Here is a 20,255-nt window from a genome sequence, read left to right as displayed (position 1 = left end):
GTTTTGACACCTTACGATATATTTTTACTAGTCTTTAACGTCTCTAGCAAGACATTGGGCTCTTTTAGCCCGGATCAAAGATCTTATAATGCATCCCCTCCTTGTTAGGGTGATAGATGTTTTGAACTCCACCTAACAAATGGTTCTTTGAAGAACTTGTTGGATTAAGCTCAAAAGAAACTTTTGATCCTTTGTCTATGCAATCTTCTATGTGTTCATACACCAGGTCAACTAGATGTGCAACTTCCAAATGTCTTTGAAAGGCTTGACCCTCGATGTAAGGTTTCAACCTTTGTCCTTTAACTTTGAAAATGTTCCCCTTCTTCAAGTTTTTGATTTCAACCGTCCCATGAGGTGCAACAGAGATAATTTCATAAGGACCCTCCCATTTGGTTCTCAATTTCCCAGGAAAGAGTTTCAGTCTAGAGTTTAAAAGCCAAGCTTTTTAACCAGGTTCCAAAGACTTTTTCACAATATACTTATCATGAAAGGCTTTGGTTCGTTCGTTGTAGATTTTGGCATTATCATAAGCATTGTGTCTCAACTCTTCTAACTCACTCAATTGAAGTAGCCTATTCTCTCCAGCTTTATCAAGGTCAAAATTAATCTTTTTAACCGCCCACAAGGCTTTATGTTTTAACTCAACCGGAAGATGGCAAGGCTTTCCCATATACAAGCCTATAAGGAGACATGCTAATGGGAGTCTTATATGCCGTCCGATAAGCCCACAAAGCATCATTTAGCTTCCTTGACCAGTCCTTCCGGGTGGTGTTAACCGTTTTCTCAAGAATATGTTTAATTTCCTGGTTAGACACTTCGACTTGCCCACTTGTTTGAGGATGGTAGGGAGTGGCTACCTTATCAGTGACGGAGTACTTAAGAAATAAGTGCCTCAAGAATTGATTGCAAAAATGTTTTCCTTCATCACTTAAAATAGCCCTTGGCATACTAAAGCGATCAAAGATATTGGATTTAATGAATGGAATGACCACGGAGTGGTCATTTGTTTTGGTAGCACATGCTTCCACCCACTTGGAGACATAATTAACGGCAAGAAGAATGTATTGAAAACTATAGGACATAGGAAATGGACCCATAAAATCAATGCCCCATATATCAAAGATCTCAATAACAAGTATACTGGTCAAGGGCATCATATCTCTTCTAAACATTATCCCCATCTTTTGACATCTCTCACATGATTTGCAAAAATTGTAGGCATCTCTATGAATAGTGGGCCAAAAGAGCCCACTTTAAAGAACCTTCAAGGCGGTCTTCTTTGCACTAAAATGCCCACCACATGCAACACTAGTACACTTGGAATTTCACTCTCTGGAATGCATCTCCTCACAATTTGATCCGGATAATATCGGTATAAGACAGGGTCTTCCCAATAGTAATTCCGGATGTTGGCAAAGAAACGATTCTTTTCATTCTTCGACCAAGAAGTTGGTAGCTTGCCTACTGCCAAATAATTCACAATGTCAGCAAACCAAAGCATTTTTCCATTAGAAATTTGAAAGAGTTGTTCATCCGAAAAAGAGTCACAGATTGGTAAACTAGGGAAAGGCTCTATTGATAACCTAGAAAGATGATCGACAACCACATTTTTGGTGCCTTTCTTGTCCTTGATTTCAAAATCGAATTCCTGAAGAAGCAAAATCCATTTAATTAACCTAGGTTTTGTTTCCCTTTTTGTCAATAGATGTCTCAAGGCGGCATGATTAGAATAAACAACAACCTTGGACCCTAAGAGATAGGAACGAAATTTATCAAGAGCATATACTACGGCAAGTAATTCTTTCTCAGTAGTGGAGTAATTCAATTGAGCTCCCGAGAAAGTTTTACTTGCGTAATAGATGGCACAAGGAAGATTACCCACTCTTTGTCCCAAAACTGCCCCCATGGCATAATCAGAAGCATCACACATGATTTCAAATGGCAATGACCAATTGGGAGGTTGCATGATAGGAGTAGATGATAATAATTCATGCAATTTATGAAAAGCGTCTAAGCATGATTGGTCAAAGACAAAAGAAGTTTCCTTGGCAAGAAGGTTGCACAAGGGTTGAGTAATTTTGCTAAAGTCTTTGATAAAAAGGCGGTAAAAGCCAGCATGACCTAGAAAGGAGCGAACCTCTCTCACCGTTGAAGGTGGAGGCAATTCAGAAATAAACTCGACCTTCGCTTTATCTACCTCTATTCCTCTCCTTGAGATAACGTGACCCAAAACAATACCCTTTTGAACCATGAAATGGCTTTTTTCCAGCTAAGTACAAGGTTGGTTTCATGACATCTCTTAAGCACTAGATCTAAATTTTTGAGGCATGCATTAAATGAAGACCCAAAAACAGAAAAATCATCCATGAAAACCTCTAGATACTCTTCCACCATATCCGAGAAAATTAACATCATACACCTTTGGAATGTGGCGGGTGCATTGCACAAATCAAAAGGCGGATGTCTATAAGCAAATGTGCCGAATGGACATGTAAAGGTGGTTTTCTCTTGGTCTTGTGGGTCGAGGGCTACTTGATTGTACCCCGAATAGCCATCAAGGAAGCAATAATATTGTTGCCCCGCCAATCTCTCTAGAATTTGATCAATGAATAGCAAGGGGAAGTGATCATTTCTAGTGGTGGCATTTAATTTGCGGTAATCAATGCATACACGCCATGAATTGGCGATACGCTTAGAGATTTACTTACCCTTTGCATTTTCCATCACTGTAATCCCTGATTTTTTGGGAACTACTTGAGTTGGACTCACCTATTTGCTGTCGGAGATTGGGTAAATGATTCCGGCATCTACGAGTTTGACAACTTCCTTCTTAACTACCTCCTTCATGTTTGGATTAAGTCTCCTTTAGGCATCCCTAAAGGGTTTTGCATCATCTTCCATAAGTATGCGATGCATACAAATAAAAAGGGTCAATTCCTTTAAGATTTACCACACCCCATCCTATGGCTTCCTTATTTTCTTTAAGCACACTTAAGAGAGCATCTTCTTGGTCTTTTTCAAGACTTAAAGAAATGATAACTGGAAGAGTCTCTTTTGGTCCTAAGAATGCATACTTGAGATTGGAAGGTAGAGTTTTAAGCTCAAGAATTAGTGGAGAGACTAAAGATGAGACCGGTGGAGTGCTAGAGATCGGAGGAAGAGGTTCATTGGAGTTTTCCAAGATGGAAAATCTAAGCTTGCAACAGATTCCATGAGATTGCTTACTTCATTCATTGATTTTTCATCATCAAATCCACAACTTCCATACATTTCAAGAAGAAAAGAAGTAAGAGGATCATCAGATAAAAGAGATGAAAGACTATCCTCAATTGGTTGTTTCATTACCATTGTTGGAATCGATTCCTCAACAACCTCATAAAACACATCAACAAGGCAACACTCATCTTCATCTATGGGATGTCAACTTGCATGGAAAACATTGAGTTTGACCATCATATTCCCAAAAGAAAGGTCCATAATCCCGGATCTACAATTAATTGTTACATTTGCGGTGGCAAGGAATGGTCTTCCCAAGATGATTGGGATGTGGTTGGAGGGATTAGCAACCGGTTCAGTATCAAGAACTACGAAATCAACCGAAAAGTAGAATTTTTCCACCTTAACAAGGATGTCCTCAACCATGCCCCTAGGTGTTTTGACGGACCTATCGGCCATTTAAAGCACCACCGAGGTTGGTGAGACAACCCTGGTTTTTAGGCCAGCGTGTCCTGTGATGAACCGAAGATTGACCTGATAACGGATCCGATATGCAGAAGATAAAACAGAAAATAAGGCTCTAAGAAGTCAAAGAGACCTTCCATGAAGTCGTGGAACTCAATGAGAACTGATACGGAAGCAAATGATTGAAAATATGACAATTAAGCCCCTAGGGGCAAAATAGTCATCTTGCATAGAAATGACGTCCCTAGAATGTAAATTGCTCTCGAGACACATCCGTGACTTCCCGTGAAGTCACGGAACTCAAAATAAAGTAGCGGAAGTGAATTACACGAAAACCGGACAAAAATAGCCTCAAGGGCAAAATGGTCATTTCTAAAAAATGTGAATTCAGGTGCCACCGAGCACACTGCTGAAAAGACAACAAAAAAAATAATTGGGATGGACTTAAGAATCACATTATTCGGAGTCTGGACGAAGGAGAAACAGCCTGACGAAGAAAAACAAGCACTTAAGGCTAAAAGGTTAAACTGGTAATTATCCAGGAAGATCCGGGTGCAACTGAGCACACTGTTGGAAAGACAGTGAAAAATTAGTCAAGTACAAAAAAAAATTCACTCGATTTGGAGTCCGGACGAGGGAGAAGCGAGAGTTTGAAGTTGAGATGTCGCGGCGGCCCGACGAAGGCCATGGCGCACACGGCGCCCATGCACGAGCCCACCGGCGCCCATGCCGGCGCCCGATGGCATGCACATGCTGACAGCAAGAGAAAGAAAAATGAGCTACCAGAACTGAGGCTTAAAAAGGAGGTCAAGATAAGTTTTTTTGGAAAAATACGAAGAAGAAAGCCCTCCTAAAATCTAGTTTTCTACCCAACTCAGTGGACGGAATCGAGAAAAACTCACTGTGAAATCCCCAAAATGCCCCTGGATCAGAACTGAACAAGAGGGCAAAAAGCTGCTACATGATCTGTCTACATCTGAGATCAAAAACGGGCAAGAAGATGAATTTTTCTAGAAAAACACAAAATAAAAACCCGCCCTCAAAATTGAGTTTTCTACGTGACTCCCGAGAGAATTAAAAAAAAAACACAATATAAAATTCCCGAAATTCCCCTCCATGAAATCTGGTCATGGAGGTCCAAAAAGCTGCTAAATAAAAAAAAAAACAGAAAGTTGAACTTTACGATGGATTTCCGATACCAAGACGATGTTTTCTGGAAAAACACGAAAAAGAAACCTCCACTAAAATCACTTTTTCTATGCGACCATATTGAAAGAATAAAATAAAACTGATGTGAAAGGTCTAGAATGCCCCTAGAACAGATTATGCAACAATAATGCAAAATGAGTCCATAGGAGGCTCATTTCACCAAAGAAGAGGGTTGGCCCGGAAACGACCATGCATGTAAACGTAACTTACCTATTTGGATGCGCTATAATGGTCCACGGCTTAAAAACACCGCCAATGCAAAATCCGACCCCCCAACGGCCAAAAAGGCAAAAATGGACCTAAATTGGAAAATATGGAAACCAAAATTAGGAAATGGTTCCAAATGACCGTTTGGCCCTTGGCCACACTTCATACAAGATAAATGAGACCTAGTGGAGGTGCCAGAACACACTTTGCACCACCCAACTTGAAAATGAACCCTTAAAGGCTCGGATTCTACTATTTTAGGCCAAAATGCAATATGTGAACTAAAATGCAAAAATGAACACTAAATGGTGTTTGGCCCTTAGCCATACCTCATACATGATTATAGAATCCCTATGAAAAAGAAAGAATGGAATTCCCATGCCCAATGCAAAAGTTATGAAGAAAAGACTTGTGAATTTTCAATGTTTTCATAATAACTTTGAAAATAAAGTGCATAGAATACATAATACATGTTATTGGCCTCCGGCCTCATCTTATACATGTTGAATACAATGAAAAGAGTGTACTTATGCACACTTTACATATTTAGAATCAAAGAATACAAGTTACATACATTAGGCTATGAAATGGTATCTCATGCTAACACTTGCATGACATAGAAATTGAAAATCTAGAAACCATCCCACTGAACAGCAAGCATCGCGAACCAAGTCTTCGTACCTAATCAAATCCCCCAGTAACTTCAAGGTGAGTAAACAAGTTTACTCGTGGAGAATGAGCATGCATCGACTCGATTTCTTTAGAGATTTTTAGGACTAACATGATATAGTTCAAAAGGGATCATGCCACCTAACGTCTATGTCAAAGATTAGACTCAGGGATCATCCTAAGCTACCATGGAGTATAAACAACAAGAATCATGATATATATACATATATGAAACTAGTCAAGGTTGGGATAATCCAAGAACACGATAAAAAGGATGCTATAATACAAGGATCACATTATCAAATGCAATTAACATGATTGGGAGTGATACATGAAATCAAGAACAAGGCATAATATCTATGCAATTAACAAGATTAGAGCATTCTATGAAACACGAAAAGAGTTATACATAAAATCAAGAATAATGCATAATATCTATGCATTTAGACAAGGATAGAATACTCCATATAACATGAAAAGAGTCTTAAATGTTCAATGAATGCAACACTTGAAATTTAAGGAGTAAAAACACGAATGAAGCATAAAATCGATGCAATGAAACAAGATTGGAGCATTTCACATACATGACAAGTTTAAATCTTCAAGGAATAGCAACTTGAAATTTAAAGAATGAAATCAACCAATGTGAAAACTCGGATATCGCCCGGATTAAAACCATACTCTTGATATCACTTTAGGGCTACTAACTCATTGGTACCTTTCCCCTAGTGCGTACTATAGAAAACTGGAATCTTGGGATCACTTTAGGGCTACTAACTCATAGGTACCTTTCCCAAGTACGCACTATGGTGTAGAGGGACATTCCCCCGTACTAGAACCAAGTCCTAGCCATGTCAATTTTGATTGATATCACCAAGTTTTAAAAATCAACATGTTGTGCAAGTCAAGATAGCATTAAGACACTAGTAATGCATTGAACACATTTCATGCACAACTAAGATTTTGGAAACACCCTAAGTTCTCAACTAACATGGCATGTGAAATGTCAAGAAAATATAGTATGCATCTACATGGACTACAAACTAGGATATATGTCACATAGAATCCATCGATGCAAAAATACCACAAGTATAAGATTAATGATTTAATTATTTACTAAGCAATACATGGATAATTAAATCATTCCATGACAATTAAGTACATTAATGAAACTAAGATACACGGGGTCTAGTTACATGATGAAAAGCTAAAACTTCCATGGAATACAAGTTATAACTAAGTGAACTAAGTTCTATACGAGTAAAACAAGTAAGTGTAAGTCTCTAACTTATCTGATTGTTCTCAATTTAATACACGTGAAGGAACATGTCAAGGAAATCATGTATGCAAGGTTGGAAACCTAATTAAGTACATTAATGAAACTAAGATACACGGGGTCTAGTTACATGATAAAAAGCTAAAACTTCCATGGAATACAAGTTATAACTAAGTGAACTAAGTTCTATACGAGTAAAACAAGTAAGTGTAAGTCTCTAACTTATCCGATTGTTCTCAATTTAATACACGTGAAGGAACATGTCAAGGAAATCATGTATGCAAGGTTGGAAACCTAATCAAGTGCATAGAACCATTGAATAGATTTTAATTATTTCATTTAATTAAAATCTCTAGATTTTGAAACTCGTCCAAATGATCTCAAATTAATATATGTTATTAAACATGTCAAGACTTGATTTAAGAGCATGATACAAGTACAGTCTATACAAGTTACGGCCATGTGTATTAAACTTTAATACAAGAAAATTAATAAAAGGAAAGGCTTCAAAACCAAATCAAATATTCTAGATTTAATATATGTGAAACTATATTGCATGCACATCAAGAATTTCAAGTCGAAAATCCAACGGGATGAATAGTACACTTGGAGTAAATTAATTAATCTAATAAATTAAGTATTACTAGATTTCAAAACTTCTCCGATTACTCTCAATTTAATCTATGTTGAAGAGCATGCTAGGGCCTAATATAATATGCTATCAAATGTTGATTTAAAGCTAGATAAGGCCACATGATTTAATATTTTATTCAAGATAAATATTAAATAAAATCTTCATTTCTTGTCCAAATAATCTAGGTTTAATATAAGTCAATCTACATATCAAGGGGTAATATTCTATCATGCCACATGATTAAACAAAGCTATGGATAACCGGAAAAATTAAATCCTTCACAAGAAAAATAAATAATAAAATCTCTAGATTTTGAATCCAAGCATGTAATCAAGTTGAATAACCGGAAAAATTAAATCCTTCACAAGAAAAATAAATAATAAAATCTCTAGATTTTGAATCCAAGCATGTAATCAAGTTGTATAAGCATCACAAGCATGTAATATAGCAAGAATTTAAATTATAACACCCCTTACCTCAATTTAAGATGAAAATCCCAAATTCCCAACGGAAGAAAAATGTTCCGAATCCGCCGAAACTGAAGGGTTTTGTCAAGGACAACACGATCTACATGAATCCGAAGGAAACCCCATGAAAATCACAACTTGACCTCAAACCTAAACTCTAAATTTGGCCAAAAATGGATTCTAATAAGGGTGAAAGAAGCGCGTAATCAACACGAACACAAAACGTAAAGGCACTTCAACTTTTTGACAAAGGAATGATGTTCAAAAGAGGAGAGAGGTGGTGGCAGCCTCCCTTGGGCTTCCATGGGAGCTCTGGTCGTGCAAGGTGAGTGGGGAAGATGAAAAATAAAATATCTCCTCCCCCTTTTATAGAAAAATCTAAAAAGTGCCCCGAAAGGGCCCCGCCGGGTCTGGAAAAGTGCATTTTGAGATAACGCACTCAAACAGAAAAACTTTGTGAACAAAAAAGATTAAAAATGAGAAAATATGAACAATGGAAGAAACGGCGTCAAAAACTGAGTTCCGAGCAGAGAGTTATATCCCGAACAAGTTTGGCGGTAACCGGGTCAAGAAACTCTGAAACTAGAGAAAAATGACCAGAAGGAAATTTTATGAATTTACGAGTCAACAAAAAGTAAAAATGAACCACGTATGAGGATCCAGGCCCCAGACGAGATATTTTGCAATAACTTTCGTTAATTGCACAATGGCCCCTACAAAAAGGGTTAACAACGAAACTGCCCCAGAATGAAAATATCTTCCAAAAGATTTTTTCTTATATACCCCTAAAATAAAATATCTTCAAAAGATATTTATGAAAAACACCTCAAGAAGTGAAAAAGATTCTAAAGAATTGTGCATCCATGCCCTTACAGACACCGGGAGTAACCAGAGTACTTTTTTGCAAAAGTAAAGATACGTAGTTTGAGGAAACCACTGAAGATGAAGGCACGTGAAGTCAAAAACCAACTCTGAGTATGAAAAGTGAGGTTGTGCCAAAAACTGACAAACGGGGAAAAGACAGAATAGGGAAAATGACGAAATAGCGCATAGTATCTGAAAAGTGAAAATGCGGAAATGACTCGGTCCTCAAAGTAAGTTGTCAATCCACATGAAAAAGTCTCAAAAACCATTTTCGAGCACTCCAGACGCCACTATTTGACAAGAAACAGAGCTCAGAAAATAAAATTAAACGGAAAAAAAAAATTATCCGTAAAATTTCAGGAAAAAGGAAAAGAAGGCAAATGACCGGGTCGTTACAGTTGGCTTCAACTCATTCAACCCTAATTGGACATATACGGAGTAAGGAATCAAATTGACACTTGCACCTAAGTCAAGAAGAGCTCTACGAATTTCATGAGTTCCAATTACACAAGAAATAGTCGGAGCACCGGGATCTTTGAACTTAAGCAGAGTGTTTTATTGAAAATAGAACTCACTTGCTCCGTGAGGAACACTTTTTTAGGACTTAGTCCCTTGCTCTTCCTTTTTTGTGTGCAAAGATCTTTCAAGAATTTTGCATAAGATGGAATTTGCTTAATGGCATCCAAAAGAAGAAGATTGATGTTGACTTGCTTAAAAACTTCCATCATGTCATGTGTTTTCCCTTCTTGCCTCCCATAAGGCGAAGTTTCTTTTAAAGCATAAGGGAATGGAGCTTTTGGCTCATAAGACTTTGTAATTTGAGAGGATGATGGAGAAGATTGAGAATTCTGGTTAGGAACATTTTCATTCAAAGGAGTAGGAGTGGAATTGGGAATTGGATGGGTGACAACTTTAGGTTGCACCGATTCACTATCTTCCTTTGGTAGTTCAACCGTATTGTCCACTTGCTTACCACTTCTCAAGGTAGTGATAGCTTGCGCTTGAGCTTAGGAAGAACACCCCGATGTAGGGTTTGCTTCCACACAAAATTGGGTTTTTGGATTCCTCTCGGGTTGAGTAGGCAATTTCCTAATTTCTCTTGCATTCAATGCATTAGCTATAGTCCCAATTTGGGATTCAAGCTTTGATATGGAGCGAGAGTGGGAATGCAACAAGTTGGTATCCTTTTTTAAGCTACCCAAGGCCATCAAAACCTTATCTTCAAATGTAGAATTACTAGAAAGTGTTTGAGGATAATGGAAGCCAACTTGGGAATCATACATTTGAGGATGTGAGAGGTCATGCATTCTTTAATGATGGAAAGAGGTAAAAACAAACTCTTGAGAACCTCCATTTCTTTTATGAGGTAGAATGTATTTTCTTTGAAAATTTTTAGCTTGATAAGGGCTTAAGCTTTCATTCCACAATGGAACATATGCATTTAAATAAGGGTGAGCAAATGTAGCATTAACTTATTCAAAGTGTTCATTAACAACATTTCCATGGGGACAATCGAAAGTAGTATGCAAAACACTTGAACATGTCATGCAAGGCTCACAAAGATGAGTTGTATGATGAAAAGGATATACTTTGATAGCCGATTTTTGATTCAACTAGAATTGATCAAGTTTTTGAGAAAGAGTTTTAACCTTGGCTACAATTTCCCTTGAACTTTCAATTTGACACACTGTTACACTTTTCTCCTTTTTAGTAAAACCATGATCAAGATGAGAAGTGGAATATTTGTGCAAAGAGTTTTCATTCATTTTTTCAAAAAGGTGCCAAATGTCATCTTCATGTTTTCCAAAATATGAACCTCTACATGAGGTATCAACTATGTCCTTTTGCATGTCGGATAGGCTTTCGTAGAAGTATTAGACAACTTGCCATTTTGGAATACTATGATGCGGACACTTTCTTAGCAAGTCAATCAATCTCTCCCAAGCCTCATGCAACAACTCTCCTTCCCTTTGAGAAAATTCTCTAATTGAAGCACACATTACATTGGTCAAACTTATGGGGTAAATTTTTTTAAAAAACTCATTTTGCATTTGTGCCCAAGATGTTATTGAATTAACTCCTAAAGTATTGAACCAATGCTTTGCTTTATTTTTAAGCATGAAAGGGAAGAGAAGTAATTTAAGAACTTCCTCTGGGACATCCATGTACCTCACGGTGGAACATAGTTCAAGAAATTCATTAAGATGCCTATATGGTTCCTCTTCATCCAAGCCATAAAAGAATGGACACATTTGAATGGTCTCGGGCTTGATTTCATATTGATTAGCCTCAAAATTAGGCAACACAATGCAAGTAAGTGCATGATATGCATGAAGATTATAATGATCACGAAGGACCATTGGAGGAATTGGAGCTTGAACTCCGGGGTCATGTTGATAAAGAGGTAGGTTTTGCATGAAGCGTGGGCCTAAGTAGCCAAGATTACCCTTTAGATTTTCCATGTGAATGCCTAGAATATATGATATGACAAGGTCTATTCCCGACTACAAGCGACACATAAATCACAACAAAACAAGCAAGCACACCTCCTTCGCAATAAATCAACAATCAACAAACTTCCTCCACATACAATGTTCCCACACTCCCATACTAAAACAATATGCAAGAAAAGTAATTACCTCCACACGGGCTCACGATTTATCTAAGAATTTAAAAACTAGCCTCCACGCGGGCTAAGAAAGTCTCACAAATGTCCTTTAGCACTTCAACTCCAAATTTAAAGCTTAGCTTAGCAATTTTTTAAAAATTTTTAGCACTTTTCCTTGCTTGCTTGGCTTCTTTGCTTCATGGCTCCTTTGTTTGCCTCCTAGCTCAATGCTCCTTATCAAAGATGAACAAACACAATAAGTAATCTAAGGAAAAATAAAATTAAAGTAAAGACACGATCAAAAGAGTACTAATTCCTAATGAATTCCATAAATACGACGTTGCCTAATCCCCGGCAACGGCACCAAAAACTGGTCGGTGTTCTCGTCGTCCTACACCATCAAGTTTGAGAGTGTGCATTAAGGCGAGGGCTAAGTTTTACATTTATAGAAGCCACTACTACCTTTCACTATAAATATAGCTAGGGCGAGTAGGGATCGTCCCTAGGGATTGTAGTCGTACTTGGTTGTGGAATCGCAATTAGGGTAAGTAGGTCGAATGATCAAACAAATGGTTGATTGGTTGATTAAATTAGAAAGCAAATTAAACTAAATAATTGAATGCAATTAAGAGTAAGTAAGAGAGAGAGAAATCTTGGGGTTTAGAGGTCACCACCAAGCAATGTTTTTCTACACCCTTGACTAGTGACTAATGAAGGGAATGTGTGTTGCAATATTGATATGTGTGTGTGTTTGGTTGATTCAATTAGTAAGGGTGACCAATTAAGTATACATTGTCTAATCAACATGTGAAAAGCACAATATATCTAGCAATTAAGTATATATTGTCTAAATAGCATATGAAAAGCACAAAATATCTAGTAAGTCATAAATCCTTTCATTAAGCTCATAAGCCAAACACACCACAAGGTTAAAGACATATGCTACTTGCATTCAAAAGTATGGAACATCAAACAACAAGCATGGATTGTCCTCCCATCTAACAACTATGCTACCATTACACTACAATTAAGCTAATGACATGAAATTAAACTAACTAAGCTAAGGGAAAGGCACAATCCATCAAGAAATAAGCATGGACCATCTAGAAAATCACAAGAGCATTCTTTTAAGCACAATGTTTTGACAATCTCTAAATCTATAACATCAATACACATAGATATGTATCAATAACACAAGAAATAGGGACAACACATGAACATCTATTCTAACATACATAGACATATGGATAAAATGAAATAATCAATTGAAAGCATTTAACCACATTAATCATTGAACAATCAAGATCTATATATATCAAAGTGTCAAAACATTAATTACAACATTAATCCCTCAATAATACACAAGATTAAGATGTAGAAAGCATGCTTGGGGCGAACTTTAGGCCCCAAGAGAATGTCTAGCCACTCATGGTGATGTTGCTCCAACCCTCAAGGGCTAACTCCATGGAAGAAATCTGTTCCTTGTTGATGAAGAACTCCAATGGAGTCTCTAGCCTCCTCCTCCTCTAAGTTTGCTCTCCAAGAAATGATATGATATGATATTAGCTCCCCCTTGTGAAAAGCAATCCTTATCCTTATATAGGTAGGTCAAATGACCCCCAAAAATGAGCTGGGGTCGTGCACACAATATTCCCTAATGATTGGATAAAGGACAACTTTCAATGAGCTGGAAATTTAACTTTTTCGCACTGGAGGAAGTTCGATCGATCAAACATTGCCGAGATCCATCGAACTTAGGCTGGATCGATCTTCATTGGTGGCGCTTTTTGGATAAAGACAAATCTGAGATATTTTGAAGATATTTTTGGGAAAAGGACAAAAGTGGTTGGTAGGGTGGTACAACTAGATAAGATCAATCATTTGGATAAGGACAAAGCAGTTCGATCGATCGAAGAATGGTGTTGGATCGATCGAACTTTTGAGATCTCTGAAAATGTCATCATAGCTCTTATCCATCTTAAAGTGCTGAGATCGATCATGTTGGATTGATCGAACTTTGAGCTGAGATCGATCAAAGATGTTGATTTTCCCTTTTTCTTCCTTTTGCTTCCACTTGGCTCATTTCTTTGATTCATCCCAGAATTGCTTCAATTAAGCTCTTATTTGGCTGAGTTAGCTTATTTTCGGGATAAGTGCCTAAAAATGGAAATAATACAAAATTAATCTAAAACAGTAAAGTAAGATAAATAAAGGTACTAGAATGCCTAAGCTTAAAGGGTTTAAATACGCACTTTTCAGTGCTCATCACTAGTCAGTTTATATATATATATATATAGTTATAAAATATATAGTATATTTGTATATATGTTATCACGTATATAGACTTTGAAAGAGGTATATGTAAATTAAATATTTTCCTTTTCCTTTTTGATTCTTTTCTTTTTAATCAGACTTGTACTACAATTAGGATTAGGGTTTGATTTATAACCTATATATATACTATTATATGTTTTATGAGGGGGCTAAAATAATTAACGTAATATATAATATATATATAGAGAGAGAGAAATTACAGAGAGCTTTAGGGTTTGAGAGGAAAACGTGAGGAAGGAAGAGAAGATAGATTGGCAAAGAGACTAAAGGCAGAACCTTAGGAGAGAAGGGAGGAGGCCATTCGTGGGTGAGAACCAAAGCAGTAGGAAGGTCGATGGCAACCAAGGTCACCAAAAAATTTAGGAAGAAAAAGATTAAGTTTCAATCGGAAACTTGAGGCAAGTTCTTCTCTTACTCTCTCCCTTAGATTCGTGTTCTATACATGCCTAGGTTAATTCTAGGAGTAAGCAGATAGTAAATCAATCTATTATGCATGATTAAAACTAATTTTATGTGTTTATATATGTTCTTGCTTGTTCTTGAAAATTCTTTCATGAAACCTTATTTTAATAAATGTTTAAGATGCATGATTACTTTAAATAATTAATTGGGACTGTCTGAGACTTAGAACAGAGGGTTAGGACCTTTCACGGAGGCAATCGGCACTACTGAAAGTCGCCGGAGACGGAGAAGAATGAGCAGAGCAGAGAGAGAGCCAGCTCTCTCTTGATGAAAGGCGGCTCCTGATGAGCACTGAATATTGCATATTCGAGCCCCTAAATATACGTATATTAAGGCCTAAAGTGATACTTCTACCCATTGTTAGACTGATTTATACTTATTGTGTGTTTATAGGTACTTTCCCAGAGAAACGGTTACAATGGGGACTTTATGATGAAAAGATTGATATCGAAGCTTACAGAGTCATTTCCGATCATTCAAAGCAAGTCGGGAGCTTAAATGGTGAAGTTTAGAAGAATTTAAGTACCAAAGCTCGAGCCCAAGTCCTAAAGCTCGAGCCCTGCAAGCAAAAAAAAAAAAAAATTATCAACAAGGCATTAAAGCTCGAGCCTTGTACCTTTAGAGCTCGAGCCTTACTTAGTGGTGCTCGAGCCTTACCTCAAGGTGCTCGAGCCTTGGCCCTCAAGCTCGAGCATGAGGTGTCAGAATTTGAAGAGTTGATTTTAAAGAAAAACCAAGCTCCCAGGGCTTTGCGCCAGACCTCAAGGATTGAGCACCATCATTCAAAGCTCGAGCCTTGAGTACCAAAAGCTCGAGACCTATGAAGCTTGGATCAAGCAATGATAAAAGAAGAGAACCCGAAAATATTCTAAGTGGTGAAGGAAAAGACGTTTCGGAAAACAGTTGAAGAAATTTGACTAAGTACAAAATTAAAGATCGAGCACCATCCATTGAAGCTCAAGCAATAATTCCAGGAAGCTCGAGCTTTGCTCCTAAAGCTCGAGCTCCACTTCTTAAGCTCGAGCCTTCCAAGACAGATAAGATTTAAAGTTACGGGATTATTTTTTTCTAAGTTGTAGCTCACTCTAGACAGGCTAGAAGACCTAAAAGCCCACCAAACCTTTATTTTCTTCTATAAAAGAAGGCACAGGCCTTGATAGAAGAAGTCCCTTTTTCTCATATTATTCAGAAGGTTGATACTGTGGTGGCAGCTTTTAGGGTTTCCATAACCTTAGAAGGTGAAAATCTTGAGAAAAAAAGTGTCGCCCGTGACGATGAAGACGACAACAACACAGATGATATTCTGCATCGTCATGAGTAGCTAATTTCTCTCTTAGGGCACTAATGTAAGCAATCTGATTACTATAGTTTGATTGTTTTAACTCTGGGATATTTTAATATATATTATATTTCTGATTACATGATCATGAGTAATTAAGACAAGTCAATTGGATCTTTAAAGTTTTAATAGTTTTTGAATTGTTATTACCTTGTCTTAGATATAACTGTTCATTGACTATACTCAACCTATTCTTATTGGACGGTATTTGGCGGAGCCTTGCCAGACATAATAATAGAGATCATGTAATGGTGTTCCAATATTTTTTATAAATGAATGTTTTTATAGTCTATGCTTAGGAAAGATGGATTGTTTACAAAATTAGTTAGAGTAGTTAAAGTAGGTAGTGTAATTCCCCTAATTTTAAAAGGATAGTCTCGGCATTTTAGTTATGGTTTTATTGCATTTTTGTGTGATTAATTGTTTATTTGCTAAACTATTTACTTGTTTTATTATTTATTCTATTTAATTGTTTAATTGGGTATTTAATTATATTTTTGATTAATTGGTTGTTTAATTACATTAATTGTGTTTTTATTTTCTTTAATTAAATAATTGTATTTTTTTTTATTTATTGGAATTACTTGTTTTAGTTGGATTAAATTTGTGTAAGAATTGTAATGTTAAAATTTAGGTTTTATTCTTTTAATCACATATGGGCCGATTAGGGTTCTGTCTCTTATTGTAGTCGAATTAGGTTTTGGCTAAAGCCTATATATATAGAATAGTGTACGTCTGCTAGGGCTGGAAAAACCCTATTCATATATTAGAGAAATAGAGAGAAACAGAGTGAGGTTGTAAGGAAAACAGAGCAACTTTAGTGAAGGTTTCGGCTATGGATTAAGGGTCAGACCTACAAGAAGGGAAGGCTGAGCAGTAGGAGGTTGAGTTGGCGGTAAACGAATGTCGTCGGAAAGCTTAGGAAGACGACGACAAGTTCTTTTCTCCCTCTCCCGTTGGCCAGTATTCTGTGCACCTAGATAGTCTCTAGGGTTTTAATGGATCATTAACTGAATCTTGCATGCCTATTACATGTTAAATTGATCATCTGTATGCGTTGAATTAACTCTGTTACAGTCTTGCAAGTTTGGGTTTCAGTGTTTGTTTTCTTAAGCATGTTTAATCGATGGGTGTTCTAAGTTTCTTAATAATGCAAACTGGTTTAAAGAATGGTTCAGGATGATACTGGACACACTTAGGACTCTCAAGATCAGTTTTAGAAACGAACAGATAGGTTGGAATAGGCCAGAGACGAAGCAGAAGGTTAAAAACAGGGCAAAAATGGACCGGAGGCTCTCAGTGAGGGAGAGAGCCGGCTCCATGGAAGTGGGAGCCGGCTCCTACCCCTTTAGAGCCGGCTCTAAGAGGCATAGAGCTGGCTCCATGCATTAGGGAGCCTACTTCCAAGTTCATGGAGCAAGCTCTTTCATGTTTGCACGTTCTGGACTTTTCTGACGGTACTGTTTAATACTGTTTGGACCTTTCGATCGTTTCGATTAGTTTTGGAACCTTACTGGGGGTTGTAATAATTAATTTCAGGGGTGATTAAGGTCCCTAGTTGCCTAAGTTACCCCGTTATATTAATGGAATTAGCAGTGTGAAATTTATCAACTTTGCATGCTATTAACGGTTGGAAGGAAATTAATTGCTTAGTTTTAATTTGGCGATTTAATGAGTCATAGCATGATTTTAAATCTTGTTTTAGATGCATAATAGGGTCTTTTATTTAACAGATTGGACCTATGCATGCTCTGGATTTTAAATTGCTGAAATATTAGTTTTTTTCTACAATTACATGAATTAAGGATTAGATTTAATTGCTGAAATATTACACACTATTCTGCGATTAACTGGATTATGGTTTTGAGCTGGATTATGGTTTTGGATTTTAATTGTTGAAATATTATACATTATTCTACAATTAACTGTATTGTGGTTTGGGTTTTAATTGCTAAAATATTATACATTATTCTGCAATTACTTGGACTATAGTTTTGAACTGGATTATGGTTTTGGACTTTAAATTGCTGAACTGTTATTTAGGTTCTGTAATATACCGGTATGGGATGGTGGCATACTAAGGATGGTTTAGCTCAGAACGCTAAGACCTACCCTATTTGAATAAGGGAATGGATTGTAAAAATTGAATCTTACTTATATTTAGGTCAGATCAACTGAGTAAGTTGAGTGACTACATGGATTAACTGCTGTTTGTAGTTAAGTCATATCAATTGAATAAGTTGAGTGACTAACTGGATTATAAATCGTATGTCAGATTAATAAAATGTTGAGGGACATACTCTGGTTGTGGATGGACTTTAGATATATGATTATGGTACCATGAGATGAGCTTGAGTCTCAGGCTCGTTGGTTAGGGTGCATATATGCAGTGGATACGTAGCTGGCTATGATAGGTTGAAGTGTACCCTATTAGGTCTAGGTACTAATGCCCACCTTTGGGTGCGTTTTCGCATGTTGCCTTCTATTCAAGTTAAGACCCTTTTGTAGTCCAGTAAATGTCCCTTAGTGTGGATATATATATATATTTATGGACTAGATAGATATTGTGAGATATCTAGGATGTATCTGCATATCGGGTTACTGTATGGATTGCAGTTAGATTAGAACTTGTTCGTGGGCCTGACCTACTCTTATATTTTTCAGGAACCAGACGGTTCTAGTCTTAGGGCTTGATCGAGCTGAGAAAAGACGGTCATTCATTCTACCAATGACGTAGGATTTTGTTCCTTATTTTAGAATTGGACTTTTATCTTCAGTTGTTTACTTATCGTTTGAGATTTAGTTACGGGTCCACTAGATGGATTCCCGAGTTATACACTTGGAGAGTTGGATTATTTAATCTTTATTATTTGAGGATTTTTATAGTTAGAATTTCTTTCCAACTTATTATTTTATTTCTTAAATCTTTTATATTCTGTGTTCGTTTATATATTAATTGTTTGATATTCCCTCGAGTTTGGGCTTGGGCCTGATCAACCCATGTCTCGGATTCGAGGGGTATCACAAGTAAGTGGATAGTCCATGCTAATCACAGATAGATTATAGTTAACTACAATTTATAAAACATCTTTCTTTAAAACTCGAATTGAACAAATGTTATTGAGTTCAATTCATTTGAAATATAAATTGTTAATCCCCAGAGTTGAAAGAGTTAACCATAGTATGAAAGTTGTGGTGAAGTCAAAGCCCTAAGACCTCTCTCTCTCTCTGATCACTTTAGTTTAATTTCAGTTTTATTTTATTTTATGATCGTGACAACCAATCAATTCAACCAGTTACCTGTAAACCAAGATATTAGTTAAAAACAAAGCAAAGAAAACTCCTCTCCGTGTGGGATCGACACCCTCTATATAGTACTATCCTACAAAGATTCGTGCTATTGCAAGTGGTAATATACTGACACATCAGCTCCCTCTTAGAGGGAGGCAGCTCTGTAGACAAGGGAGGCGGCTCCCTCTAGGAGGGAGCCGACACCATGAAGGAAGAAGATGGCTCCCTCCTAGAGGGAGGCGGCTCCTTTGCTGGAGGTTAGTTTTTGACGTGTTTTTTGGTTTTATTTTGGTATTTTGAAGTTCTAGGGTTATTTTGGATATTCATGGGGGGTTTTAAATGATTATTATTGACATGGTAAAATCCCAGAATGCATAATAAACACTAGTATGCTAATAACTTGAACAATATGAAATTTTAAAATAAATTTGCATACTGTTATTAAATACAGATGATTTAATTACTTACTTTTGTTCTAAAAATTTTCTATATATGGTTATACAATTTTAATCATGTATCAATAGTATAATATGCTCAGTTAATTATCTAATTTTTATTATGTATATTATCTAGATTAAATTGATGTATTATTTTATTTATTTCATCAATTGTTGGACTATTGGATTGATGCACCTTTTTGGGAAGGGGGCATTTTAGGGACGGATTAATTAATTAAAGTTAAGTCCTACCTATTCGAATTTATAAGGGAATGGATTAACTAGAAGTTAAGTCTTACTTATTTTCATGTCAGGCCATTGAATTAATTGGATGACATATTGGATATCTATTTATGTTTTGGATAGGATGGACTTTATATATATATATTTATGTGCCATGGTATGAGTTTGAGTCTCAAGATCATGGTTAAGGTGCGTATATTGCCTAGGATGGATAATTGGATATAGTAGATATCTGGTATGTCTGAGTACTCATGCCCACTTTATATGCAATTTGCATGTTGCTTTCTATTTAGGTTGAGGCAGACCTATAGTCTAGTGAATGTCCTATAATGTGTGTATATATATATATATATATACGGACTACATAGCAATTGTTAAGTTAACTAGGATGTGTACATATCATCAAGTCTCTGTTTGGACTGTAGTAGAGTAGAACATGTTTGTGGGCCTAAACCACCATTATTTTTTAGGTGTTCATCAGTTCCCGGCTTAGTGGTTGTTCGTGCTGAGTAAAGACGGTCTTCGTCACTCATC

Source organism: Cornus florida, unplaced genomic scaffold (genome assembly GCF_030987335.1).
Source record: "Cornus florida cultivar Cherokee Brave unplaced genomic scaffold, ASM3098733v1 CherokeeBrave_3.0.0_Hap2_Chr11, whole genome shotgun sequence".
NCBI classification, from domain to species: Eukaryota; Viridiplantae; Streptophyta; class Magnoliopsida; order Cornales; family Cornaceae; genus Cornus; species Cornus florida.
This window is presented reverse-complemented; position numbering follows the sequence as displayed.